The 12,516-nt window shown below is 38.7% G+C and overlaps 1 long non-coding RNA gene across 1 annotated transcript; it reads right to left on the reverse strand.

Annotated features, from left to right (window-relative positions):
• Window positions 1-823: 823 nt before the first annotated feature.
• Window positions 824-1,814, reverse strand: LOC137046373 (uncharacterized). Its single transcript, XR_010898949.1, has 4 exons — window positions 1,730-1,814; window positions 1,587-1,655; window positions 1,430-1,503; window positions 824-940 (listed from the first exon to the last, which is right to left on the reverse strand). It is a non-coding gene; the product is annotated as an uncharacterized lncRNA (long non-coding RNA).
• Between the last annotated feature and the right edge of the window lie 10,702 nt (window positions 1,815-12,516).

Genomic DNA, 12,516 nt, shown 5'->3' on the forward strand with positions numbered 1-12,516 from the left:
CCCACAACTCCTCAACCCACTCCCTTCGTTTCTGTAGTCTTTCCTGCTCTGTAGGCCTTGATTCACCTAAGCTAGTCTCAGAGCTGAAGGGCAATTCTTGCAGTGTGTCTAGGGTTGTTTCTGGAAGCTCTGGGCCCTGAGTAAGCTGCTTTACTTGGGATCTTGTCTTGATTAAATTATAAATATTTTTTCTATGAAAATTATTTATTTCAGTGCATTAAACATCATTTGGGAGGGTTTTAGCTTTTCATATGAGCTATTTCTAACACCAATGAATTAATTAAAAGTCAGGTTAATATCAGGTATTTCTAGAAAATAGATAAGCGACAAGACTTTTGTCAGGGACTGTATATATATATGAATGTGGCATGAGCCGGAGAGAACTGTACAGCTTGACACACACAAGCTCAAGTTTAACTACTTATAGAAAATGCGACTACGCCACCTGGGAGGGTTTCACCCAGGAAATAGAATTAAACCCCACAATTTGTTATTAGGTCACACAGGTTCGACTCTCTTATAAAGAAATGTGGGCATCATATAAAAATACAAAAGTTTTATTCACAAATTGAATTCAAGATAAACAAATCACTTAAAATCAGCTCTGATATGTGCCATTCATAACAGCACTCTTTCTGGTGACAATACAACAAATTAACACAAACGGACAAGAAAGAAAAGAAACGTTAAACAAAACCCAGTTACACAATTTCCAAATAAACAAAACAGAATATAATTAATTACAGGGCTGGGGTTACCCACCGGAGTGATTGCTACACTAGTAATCCAAAAAAAAAAAAAAAAAAAAAAAAACCCACACTTCCACACCACCGTGAACTCAGATCACACACTCGTATACTTCAGAAGTGTCACACGTCAAACGTTGTAGCAGCACCACCACCACCACCACAAAGATCATTCACCCGTGGGACCCCAGCTCCTGAAAAAAAAAATCATAAACAAAATAAGTCTCACAAACAAATGAATAAAAGACAAAGTCACAATTCCACCATAAACGATGGTCAACAGTCACCACAGTACCGTACAGGTGACAACATAGAAATCTTGAAAAGGAAAACAACAAAAACTCATTAAAAGTTTGGGGGACAGGTCTCAGAAAGGAGCACCCACGTTGACCTTGGGCCAGCTCCAACAACAGCACGATCCTCCACCCCAAAGTAACCCAAAAAAAAGAAGATATGATTTAAAACTAAATCACAGAAACCAGAGGCAGCAGCAGAAGTCCCCCTAAATAGTTGTAATCCGATGTCGTTAGTACGGCACGCAAAAAAAGGAAAAAACAGGCAGTAATAAACAGCCAGGACGAAAGGGAGAATCCTATAACAAATATAAACAAACAAACAGGATTATTATAAAATCGCACATCACATGCCCAAATTCCCCACCGGGTAAACCCAACAAAACTTACCCAACACGGATAGATGAGTTTTACAATCAGTTCACCACTCAGGATACACAGCCTTCAAATAACCCGCCGGTAAACTGAAGTACAGGGACTGCACATTACTCAAGCCACCCGCCCCTTCGTGAAGCTATACATAGTTTACTTTAAAACTTCCTCCTACCTGAAGGGAGGGCAGAAATCGCATCCAAAACAGCATCCGACGGAGAGACACAATTGATGAAAAGACAGGCTGGTGTACAACAAGCAAACGATTAGTACAATGGAAAATAAGTTAGCAAAATGCTACGTGCTAACAGCACATACCTAGAACCGCTGAAGCAAACCGACAACAAGGGGAGGATATGGACGTGACGCATCCCAGGCTCAAGCCAATCAGCCTTTAAATAGTACAGACTCGCTACTGATTGGTGGACATAAGTGTCAATCACCACCCTTACCTCATTCATACGGTCACATATATATATATATATGTATATATATATATATATATATATATATATATATATATATATATATATATATATATATATATAAATAAATCTCTTAAATTCTGTATACCAACTGTGTATCTCTCAAAAACTTAAATAATATAGGATACACTTCTGATTGTACCTGTGCACTCTGAAATAAATCTTTTATTGCTAATTGAACATTTATCTTTTTTAGTTCTTCCACAAGTTGAGCCCTTTCATTATTATATTCTTCACAATGAACAAGCACATGCTTATGAGGCGCCACGTAGGATTTAAATCAAACTTCGCTTATCAATACATACATAACACACGTGCATATACACCTATACATTACTCGCACATACATGTATACTATTGGATGTTCAAAATACATATATGAAATACACGTGCAAACTAATATGAAATCCATACCAATACATATAATGTTAGTAAGGAATGCATACACACTTGTGAATAACTTGCATATACATATAAACTTGACGCACGCATAGACCTATAAATACTCGCATATACAAACTTCCATGAATATACACCTATAAATACTCGCATATACATATAAACCTCCATGCATATACACCTATAAATACTCGCATATACATATAAACTTCCATGCATATACACCTATAAACACTCGCATATACATATAAACTTCCATGCATATACACCTATAAACACTCGCATATACATATAAACTTCCATGCATATACACCTATAAATACTCGCATATACACAGTAAAAACAGAAGTGTTAATTTAACTCCTGTAGAGTTGAATTTGACTCTGTTTCAGATAACATTTGGTCCCACTCGAAATGAGTGTAAAATTTACTCTTTGGTCAGTGTCAAGTTTTAAGAGTTAATTCTACTCAGTATTGTGTAAAAATTAACAACGAAATGTGTAAAAGTATTTAACACTGTAGTTTAATCACACTGTTAAGAGTAATATGATTACACTGTATAGAGTTAATTTTACTTTTTAAAAAATGACACTTTAAGTGTAACATTTACTTATTAAGTCCATACAGTGTTTTTTAAAAATATATAAATCATAAGATGCAGTTACTTAATTATAGAACTATCAACTGCTATAAAATGAAAACAAGCACAATAACACTACATTACAGCACTCACCATTTATTGTAAAAAAAAATACAGCATTTCAGTGTCAGTGAATTTACATTGCAAACCCATTGCCTTGTCTCTGACAGAAACATGTATAACATCATTAAAATGTTTACCAGAGAAAGCAATATGGCACGACAAAGAGAGTTGTGTCATTCCCTCCATATGACATCTGTATGTCAAAAGGCCTAGGGTAATGCAGGTTGTCGACATGAAAAAAAACAAAATCCTGCTTTGATCTGATCACCTCAAATGCATGGAAATGTTCTTGAAAAGTTACTGTAACTAAAGGCACTGTGAGTAGCAACAGTTTTTCATACATTATCAGAACTGACTCAATCTGATAAAACACGGGCTCTTCAGATACAACTTTGCCACAGATAGCCAAGTGTGGGCGATAAAATAACCCATTATGTTTGGCCCAATTAAGCTTCATAATCTGAGTGCTACTGGGCACTTGCATTGCCATAGCAATTCCAGAACCTCCTTTTACCATATTTAAAGACACCATTTTTCCTGGACCAATGTCTAACCGACTAAAAGTTGTTGAACTTTGCCAACTACATGCCATATGATTTATGCTTTTTTGCCAGCGTTTTGGTAATATTTTTAAACGATTTAAGCTGTTTTTTGAAAAAATTATGCTTGCCTTCGTACCTCATACACCAACTATGAAGGACAGGCCCAATTTTCTGGATGCAGCGGGGATAGTGGATAAGAAAATGGTGCTTTGGTAAAAGGTTTCTCTGAGGATACAACTTCTTAAACAGTGTGTGGTGATCCAAAATCAAATGTTTTAAATATACACATAAACCTTGAGATAACATGGGCGAGAATATAATGTTTATTATTTGTAGTAGCAAAAGAAGCAGGCCCCAGTGTTGGTCAGTAGAAGTTATCAAATCTCCAAAGATAAGCAGAACATTTCTAAGTAAGCACCAGGACTGAACTGCATTCAAACCCAGATCATTAGATCCATCACCTAAATTAACAGCTACAGGCCTGTTGTTTCTCTCCATGAAACCGTAATCAAAACTTTGTATTCTTGAATGTATTTCTGCTGATGTAACATGTTTTTCCTTCAAATACAGAAATAATAACTTCAATTCGTACTGGCCCACCCCTTCTAACACATCATGCATCACATCAACTGAGAAGTTCTCTGTAGTGTGAAAATACTCCAATGAATTTAATATGCATGACCTTTTCACACCAAAAACATATGGAAGGGATGGATTACAAGCCATTTCTTCACAGTGAGCAGTGTGGCAATCTTTGGTGCGCAAAACTATTTTAGAAGAATCTTCCGAGAATTCTGTCTGAAAGTCCTCCTTTTCTGCGAAACAGAACCTGCAACAGTACCTTTGTTACGTCTCCCTAAAAAAAAAAAGATATGTCTAGGAGTAATAGGGTTGGTAACATGTATTAAAGTAAAATAAAATGAAAGAATAGAATGGGTTCAGTTACTGATAAATGTATGACAAAATGAATCAGGCAGAGGCAGATTTAAACTTTTGACTCTTTTAGTAATTTCAAAAATCATAAATAAATCAACAAACACCCGATTGATTTACAAAGTAATATAGTGATCATAGAAAAGAATATATACACAAAATAGTAAAACAAAAAGACAGAACAAAAAGCGTGGGACTATGAGCGGTGCTAAAGCAAAGAAAGCAACAAAACAAAAACCAGCTAACTTATCAATTGAAGTAGGCTACTTAACTATCTTAAAAATAAAGACATAAATAAACACCTAAACCAACTAAGCTACACTGACTAACGAACATAAATACAGAAGGTGGCAACCGCTCCTTACCTGGTGTGTATAAACAATTTCAAATACTACGTGTTGTATTATGTAGGTCACGTGACATTCTGAAACTATCCCATCGCTCAGGGTCCGAAATGAGCAGTGTAAACAAGTCACAGGTTAAAACGTAAAGTTGTAACCAAAACAATGTCTTTCAAAACAAAGTTTCAAAACCAAACTATCAATCGGGGAAAGTAGATACAAATTGTCAAAACAAACGAAAGAAAACACGCCTCTCTCTTCCTCCAGTTGTTTCCAGGTCTTTATACAGGTGAGATGAGTTCTGATTGGTTCCTTGGGAGGGGTCTCTCTTGGACAAATGATGATTGATGGGCAAACCAACCAATCACGAACCTAAGAATAAATGACAGCTGAGAACAATAAAAGGGGGGGAGAGAAAGGGAAGGAAAACCACCAAAATACGTTGCAGACGTAACACCCACCACCTTAAGAACAAACTTCTATACGAATAGAATTTGACAAAAGAACAAACACTTACAAGAGAGCTCACACTCGTTTAAACTCGGGATAAAGCATCTGCCACCACATTATCCACACCTCTCTTATACTTTATTTCCAGGTTATAATTTTGAACAATGAGAGACCACCTCATTAACCTCTGGTTCTGGTTGTACATGCGTAGAAGAAAAGTCAGCGGATTATGGTCAGTATACACTGTTACAGGAAGAACAGTAGAACCAACGTACACGTCAGTGTTGAAGTGCTAACAATAATGCTAGAGCCTCTTTCTCAATAGTAGAATAGTTACGTTGATGTTTATTAAACTTCTTCGAGAAGTAGCAAACAGGATGATTGATTCCATCGGTACCCTCCTGCAACAACACTGCACCTGCTCCCACCTCGCTGGCATCCACTTCCAACTTGAACGGTGTGGAAAAATCTGGGGCAGACAACACAGGTTCACTACATAACAAAGCTTTGATGTTGTTAAAAGCGTTCTGACACTCCGGTGACAACACAAATGCTGTAGAAGGACTAAGTAGAGCAGTTAAGGGAGTAGCCACTGAAGAAAAATTCCGGCAAAAACACCGATAATATCCGGCCATACCTAAAAACCGACGCAACTCACGTCTGGTATTTGGCACAGGAAATTCACTAATAGCCGAAACTTTAGCTGACAAAGGACGCACTTCGCCCTCCCCCACCTGTTTACCTAAGTAGGTCACTGTAGCCTTTCCGATCTCACACTTGGCTAGGTTAAGTGTTAAAGATGCCTTCTCTAGACGCTTAAACACAGTTTCTAACAGCATTATGTGCTCAGACCAGCTTTGTGAAAAGACGATCACATCATCGAGATATGCGTGACAGTTAGGAACAGCGGCAAGTACTATATTAACCAACCTTTGAAATGTAGCAGCGGCGTTTCGCAACCCAAATGCCATAACGTTGTATTGCAGAAAGCAATCTGGTGTTACGAAAGCGGAGATCTCTGAAGCTCTTGGTGTCAACGGAACCTGCCAATATCCTTTAAGTAAATCAAGTTTGCTCACAAACCTTGCCGAACCTATGCTATCCACGCAATCCTCCATCCTGGGCAATGGAAAACAGTCTGGAATAGTTATATCATTCACCCGACGATAATCGGTACAAAAACGCTTAGTTCCATCAGACTTCTGTACCAAGAGACATGGAGAACTCCAGGGACTAATGCTAGGCCTGGCCAATCCTTTCTCTAACAAGTACTGGGTCTCCTGTTTCATAATAGCCCTTTTAGCAGCATTAACCCTATAAGGGTGTTGTTTAATTGGTTGTGTCTTACTTAACTGAATGTCGTGTTGCAGCACATGTGTAAGTGTAGGCACGTCACCCAAAACAGAGTTAAATTTGTCAAGGAGCTCAATTACATCCTGCCTTTCATGTGCCTTGAGATGTGCTAAAAATTTCGGTAAAGCTGCAAGCGTTTCAGAGTTTGGTAGCCTAGCTGATAATAACGGTGTACCAGCCTCTAATACTCCATCCAGATCAACATCAGAACGCTCAACCACTGGATTCGCCTCGCACGCAACACCTACTGGAGAAACAACAGGACTTCCATCCTGTGTGGTAAGACATTTTATATCAGAGTCACCTCTAGTATAATAGGCTTTTAGCATATTAACATGACATACTCGTTTCTGACGTTTCCGGTCAGGAGTTCTCACCACATAATCAGTTTCACCCTTTTTTTCTAGGATTTCATAAGGTCCAGAAAATCGTGCCGACAATGCAGATCCAGGGATAGGAAGCAAGACCAACACCTGATCTCCCACTGAAAAAGATCTAGACACAGCATGTTTGTCATAACGAACTTTCATTTCCTCCTGAACTTTAGACAAGGATTCTCGAGCTAGAGTACTCGCTTTCTGTAATCGCTCACGGAACTTGCTTACGTAATCTAGCACATTTGTTTTCTCGTTATTCTCAATACCTAACAGTCTCTCTTTCAGAGCCTTCAAAGGTCCCCTCACCGCATGACCGAAAACCAACTCTGATGGACTGAACTTGAGAGATTCCTGTACAGTTTCTCGAATTGAAAATAAAAGCAATGGAACCCCTTCATCCCACTCATTTCTTGTCTCTAAGCAATACTTCCTTAACATCGCTTTTAGGGTCTGGTGAAACCGTTCCAACATTCCCTGACTTTGGGGATGATATGCACTAGATGTACGGTGTGTGATGCCTAGTGACTTAAAAACTTGTGAGCACAACTTGGATAAAAAATTAGTGCCTTGGTCAGTTTGTACAATCCTTGGCAACCCGAAAGTTGAGAAAAACTTAGTTAAAGCTTTAACAACTACCTTGGCTGTAATCTTACGTAGAGGAATAGCCTCTGGATACCTAGTAGCAGTACACATGATTGGAAGCAGGAATTGATTACCGGATTTTGACTTTGGTAATGGCCCTACACAGTCCACTATCACGTGTTCAAAAGGTTCCCCCAACACAGGGATTGGAATTAACGGAGCTGGTGGTATCACCTGGTTAGGTTTTCCTGCGTACTGACACACATGACAGGTCTTACAATACTGAATCACATCACGTTTAAGCCCATACCAAAAAAAAGTTGCAGGACACGGTTATAGGTCTTGGTAACACCTAAATGACCTGACAACAAATGATCATGTGCCAACGACAAAACTTGTTGACGAAAAACAGTGGGAACTACTACCTGATAGACTACATTCCACTCGTCTTCTAAGGTATTACTTTTACGCCACTTTCGCATAAGTAAACATCTTTTACCAAGAATGCAACGTTGTCCAAGTTCTCATTGTCTGTCAATCTGAAGCATTTCTCTAATGAGGAATCATTTTTCTGAGCCTCGATGAGCTCTTCACGAGTAAATGACAAAGAATCACTCACTACAACATCCGTCACCTGGTCACTGCCACGAAACTCGGTTTCCACAACCTCCTTAGTGTCCAAATCTGCATAGAAGAAAGAGTCAGATAAACCTAGATCATTGTCCTTCTTAGATTGGGCACGTGTGACAACGCATGCAGGAAAAGCACTCGGATATTTCTGAGATAGCTCATCTGTCTTAATGTGAACCAATGGGTCATCCATCACCTCCAGTGAAGGTATCACCCTCCCTCCAGCTAAATCGTTGCCTAAAATGAAAGACACCCCCTTCACAGGCAATGCTGGACGTACTCCTACCTCCACAAAATCAGTTACCAAGTCAGACTGGAGATGGATACGATGTACAGGTACCTTCATAATCTCCATACTGAAACTCTGCACTAGTCTGCTAGAACCTTCTGACGACAGACCTGAAAAAGGTAACACGTCAGCACCTACAAAAGACTGCGCAGCTCCCGTGTCACGCAGCATCTGAACCTCCACTTGGTCCTCCTTTTTACCTGTTAACGAAACAAACCCTTTTATAAGGAAAGGTAAATATGTAGGATCTGGCATTTCAGCTCCCTGTTCAGAAAGAAAGCAAGAATTAACAGAGTTTACGAAAGCAACCTCTTTCTTTGGAAAGTTCTGTTTACGCTTCAGCGATAAACAGTAGGCGATCACATGGCCTGTCTTATGACAGTAAAAACAGTCACGAGTCTCTTTAGACTTCTCACTAGTCTGTTTAGGCATTTGACTATTGACTGAAGACTTCGTCAGATAACCCCTTTCAGTGTTTGCTACATGAAAAACGTTTTTATGCGTGAGCACAAACTCATCTGCCAACACAGCAGCCTGCGAAAGAGTCGTCGCCTTCTGTTCATTAAGATACAGCACCATCCGCTCAGGAAGACATTGCTTAAACTCCTCCAGTAACAAAAGTTCTCTAAGTGAATTAAAATCGTCAGCCTTACTAGAAATGCACCATTTATCAAAGAGAATTCCTTTCTCTCGTGCAAATTCAACAAAAGTTTGAGTAGCGGTTTTCTTGTGATTTCGAAAATGTTGCCTGTAAGCCTCTGGTACTAATTCATATGATCTAAGTATGGTCGATTTAACTACATCATACTTAAGACCATCTTCCAATGACAGGGTAGAGTATACCTCCAATGCTTTACCAACTAACTTGCATTGTAAGAGTAATGACCAAACATCCTTTGGCCAACCCAAGGAAGTTGCGATTCTCTCAAAAGCGTTAAAATAACTATCCACTTCAGATTCTCTAAAATTCGGAACTAAAGCAATATGCCTGCCCACATCAAATGTGGTAGAACCAGAATAAGCCGAATTTTCACTCACCGACGAGAAGTTCTGCCGCACAGAGGAGACTGGAGTAACCTGGGCCGCTTCAATCTCCAATTTACGAAGCTTTACCTCTTTGTCGGCTTCAATTTCAAGCCTGCGGATTTGTAGACGCAGATCCAGCTCTGCTTGGCGGGCTTGTGCTCGTGCTTCCACCTCGATACGTGCTATTCGCACCTTCGTCTGTAAATCCCCTCTTGTACTGGGGGTACCTGGTGAAAAAGGCTCAAAGGGTGGTAAACCAGCAGCCCCGACAGTGGCCTCCGCCTCCATCGCAACTGTCTCTACCTCCTCTTTACCTACTTCATGCACATCTTGCCCCTCGCCAAAAGGATCGGTCTTTCCATCCAATTCAGGCCTAGTCAAAATTTCCAATTCGTACAGCCGATCTATCACTTCAGCTTTAATTTGCCGTTTTAGTGATTGTTTCGAAATAGAAATCTGAAAGTGGTCAGCTATTGTTAACAACTCATCCTTTCTACAAGTTTCAAGCAACTCTAATGTGGGATTATCAATGAAACACTTCAAATTAAATGCCATTAGGAAGCTTAATATTACCACAAATCGCGTTATCATGCTCTAGTGGACAAATGCAATAAGAGTTAACCTCAGCCAACTATACTGAGTCTCTGCCATTAATCAAATAATCACACAGTTTTATTTACAGTAACAAACGACGAGCCCCCAATTATGTTACGTCTCCCTAAAAAAAAGATATGTCTAGGAGTAATAGGGTTGGTAACATGTATTAAAGTAAAATAAAATGAAAGAATAGAATGGGTTCAGTTACTGATAAATGTATGACAAAATGAATCAGGCAGAGGCAGATTTAAACTTTTGACTCTTTTAGTAATTTCAAAAATCATAAATAAACCAACAAACACCCGATTGATTTACAAAGTAATATAGTGATCATAGAAAAGAATATAATATATATATATATATATATATATATATATATATACACACAAAATAGTAAAACAAAAAGACAGAACAAAAAGCGTGGGACTATGAGCGGTGCTAAAGCAAAGAAATCAACAAAACAAAAACCAGCTAACTTATCAATTGAAGTAGGCTACTTAACTATCTTAAAAATAAAGACATAAATAAACACCTAAACCAACTAAGCTACACTGACTAACAAACAAATACAGAAGGTGGCAACCGCTCCTTACCTGGTGTGTATAAACAATTTCAAATACTACGTGTTGTATTATGTAGGTCACGTGACATGCTGAAACTATCCCATCGCTCAGGGTCCGAAATGAGCAGTGTAAACAAGTCACAGGTTAAAACATAAAGTTGTAACCAAAACAATGTCTTTCAAAACAAAGTTTCAAAACCAAACTATCAATCGGGGAAAGTAGATACAAATTGTCAAAACAAACGAAAGAAAACACGCCTCTCTCTTCCTCCAGTTGTTTCCAGGTCTTTATACAGGTGAGATGAGTTCTGATTGGTTCCTTGGGAGGGGTCTCTCTTGGACAAATGATGATTGATGGGCAAACCAACCAATCACGAACCTAAGAATAAATGACAGCTGAGAACAATAAAAGGGGGGGAGAGAAAGGGAAGGAAAACCACCAAAATACGTTGCAGACGTAACAACCTTGCACTAAAAGATTCGACCAGACCAAACAAACTATGCAAACCCAAATTATCACCAGTTACCTGTATTACAGTGCCACGCACATAACCATTGTATAATGGAATCTCAATACCTTCACTCTCTAACTCTTTAATGTCTCGAACAATGGGAGCAAAAATTTCACTAAAACCATAACGTTTAACATCTTGAGTGTGAAATAAGGCGCACAGGTGTATGTTAGCCAAAAAATAATTCCATTTTGGAGAGAAGTTTCTTAAAGTAAAATACACTCCACCCAATTTATAAATACCTCGCTTTGGACCTAGAGGGTTGGCCACTTCAAAGTCATCATAGAACATCTGAATCTGTATTGATGGCTTCTCAGTTGAGAACAGGGGGTGACTTTTAAAAAAAGATCCATCACAAATATCTCTCAGTCTAAAGTCGCTGGTAGCTGAGCTTTGCAACATTTCTGCAACATAAGGACTTTTAAATATTGACTGCAGTGTAGATAAAATTGGAATATACATGAATTTATCTTGAACAACTACCTGATCATATGTTCCAGACTCTTTATTTCGTCTCGTGTCAAATCTTAAACCAATCACGCATTCAATTGGTTCTACTATTTCCCACTTGTCAGCCATAAATTTTGATCGCTTGTATTCTGAATTTAGAACTGTGAAAGGATTCTCTAACCCCTCAAAACACGTCTCAACTTTCTTGCACATTTCCGTTTCTCTTTCATTACTAAATACATGCTTTATCACGGTCTCTTTAGCATGCTGATGTATATCTTGAACGATCTCTTCCATGGAAATCACTACAGAATTCAGTGTACTTTGACCAACACCTGCTGCCTTTAGATCAGAAATTACAGCTGAACAACTATTTACAATGTATGGTGAAGATAACTGTGACTCAGCCTCTAAATATTCAATCGACTCTTCAACATGAGAAACACTCGTACTTGTATTGACAGTACTTTGAGGATATGAAAGGTCATATTCTACAGAATCAACTAAACTGCTTCCATGGCACTTATTAAGATGCTTTCTTAAAGCAGAAAAACTAGCAAAAGACCGTGAGCATCCTTCTTGACCACACTTCAAAAAAAGAGTCCTGCCTGTACATAGCCCATGAATTACCTTAAAGGTCTTAACAAGGTTGTTTGGACTTCCATGGTCACTTTTGCAAAGAAAACACTTCATATTTACTATGACTAACGCACCATTCTTGCTCGCAACTCTGCAACTCTAGAGTCTCCTTTGTTTCCCCCATGTCGATGTTATAGATGGTTGTTTGTACAAAAGTGAAAAAGCTGCTCAGGGAAGAACTGTATGACGTACCAAAGACGTAATGGGCTTTAAAGAGTTCATCAAAAGCTCCAAC

This window comes from Pseudorasbora parva, chromosome 18 (assembly GCF_024679245.1).
Source record: "Pseudorasbora parva isolate DD20220531a chromosome 18, ASM2467924v1, whole genome shotgun sequence".
NCBI lineage: Eukaryota > Metazoa > Chordata > Actinopteri > Cypriniformes > Gobionidae > Pseudorasbora > Pseudorasbora parva.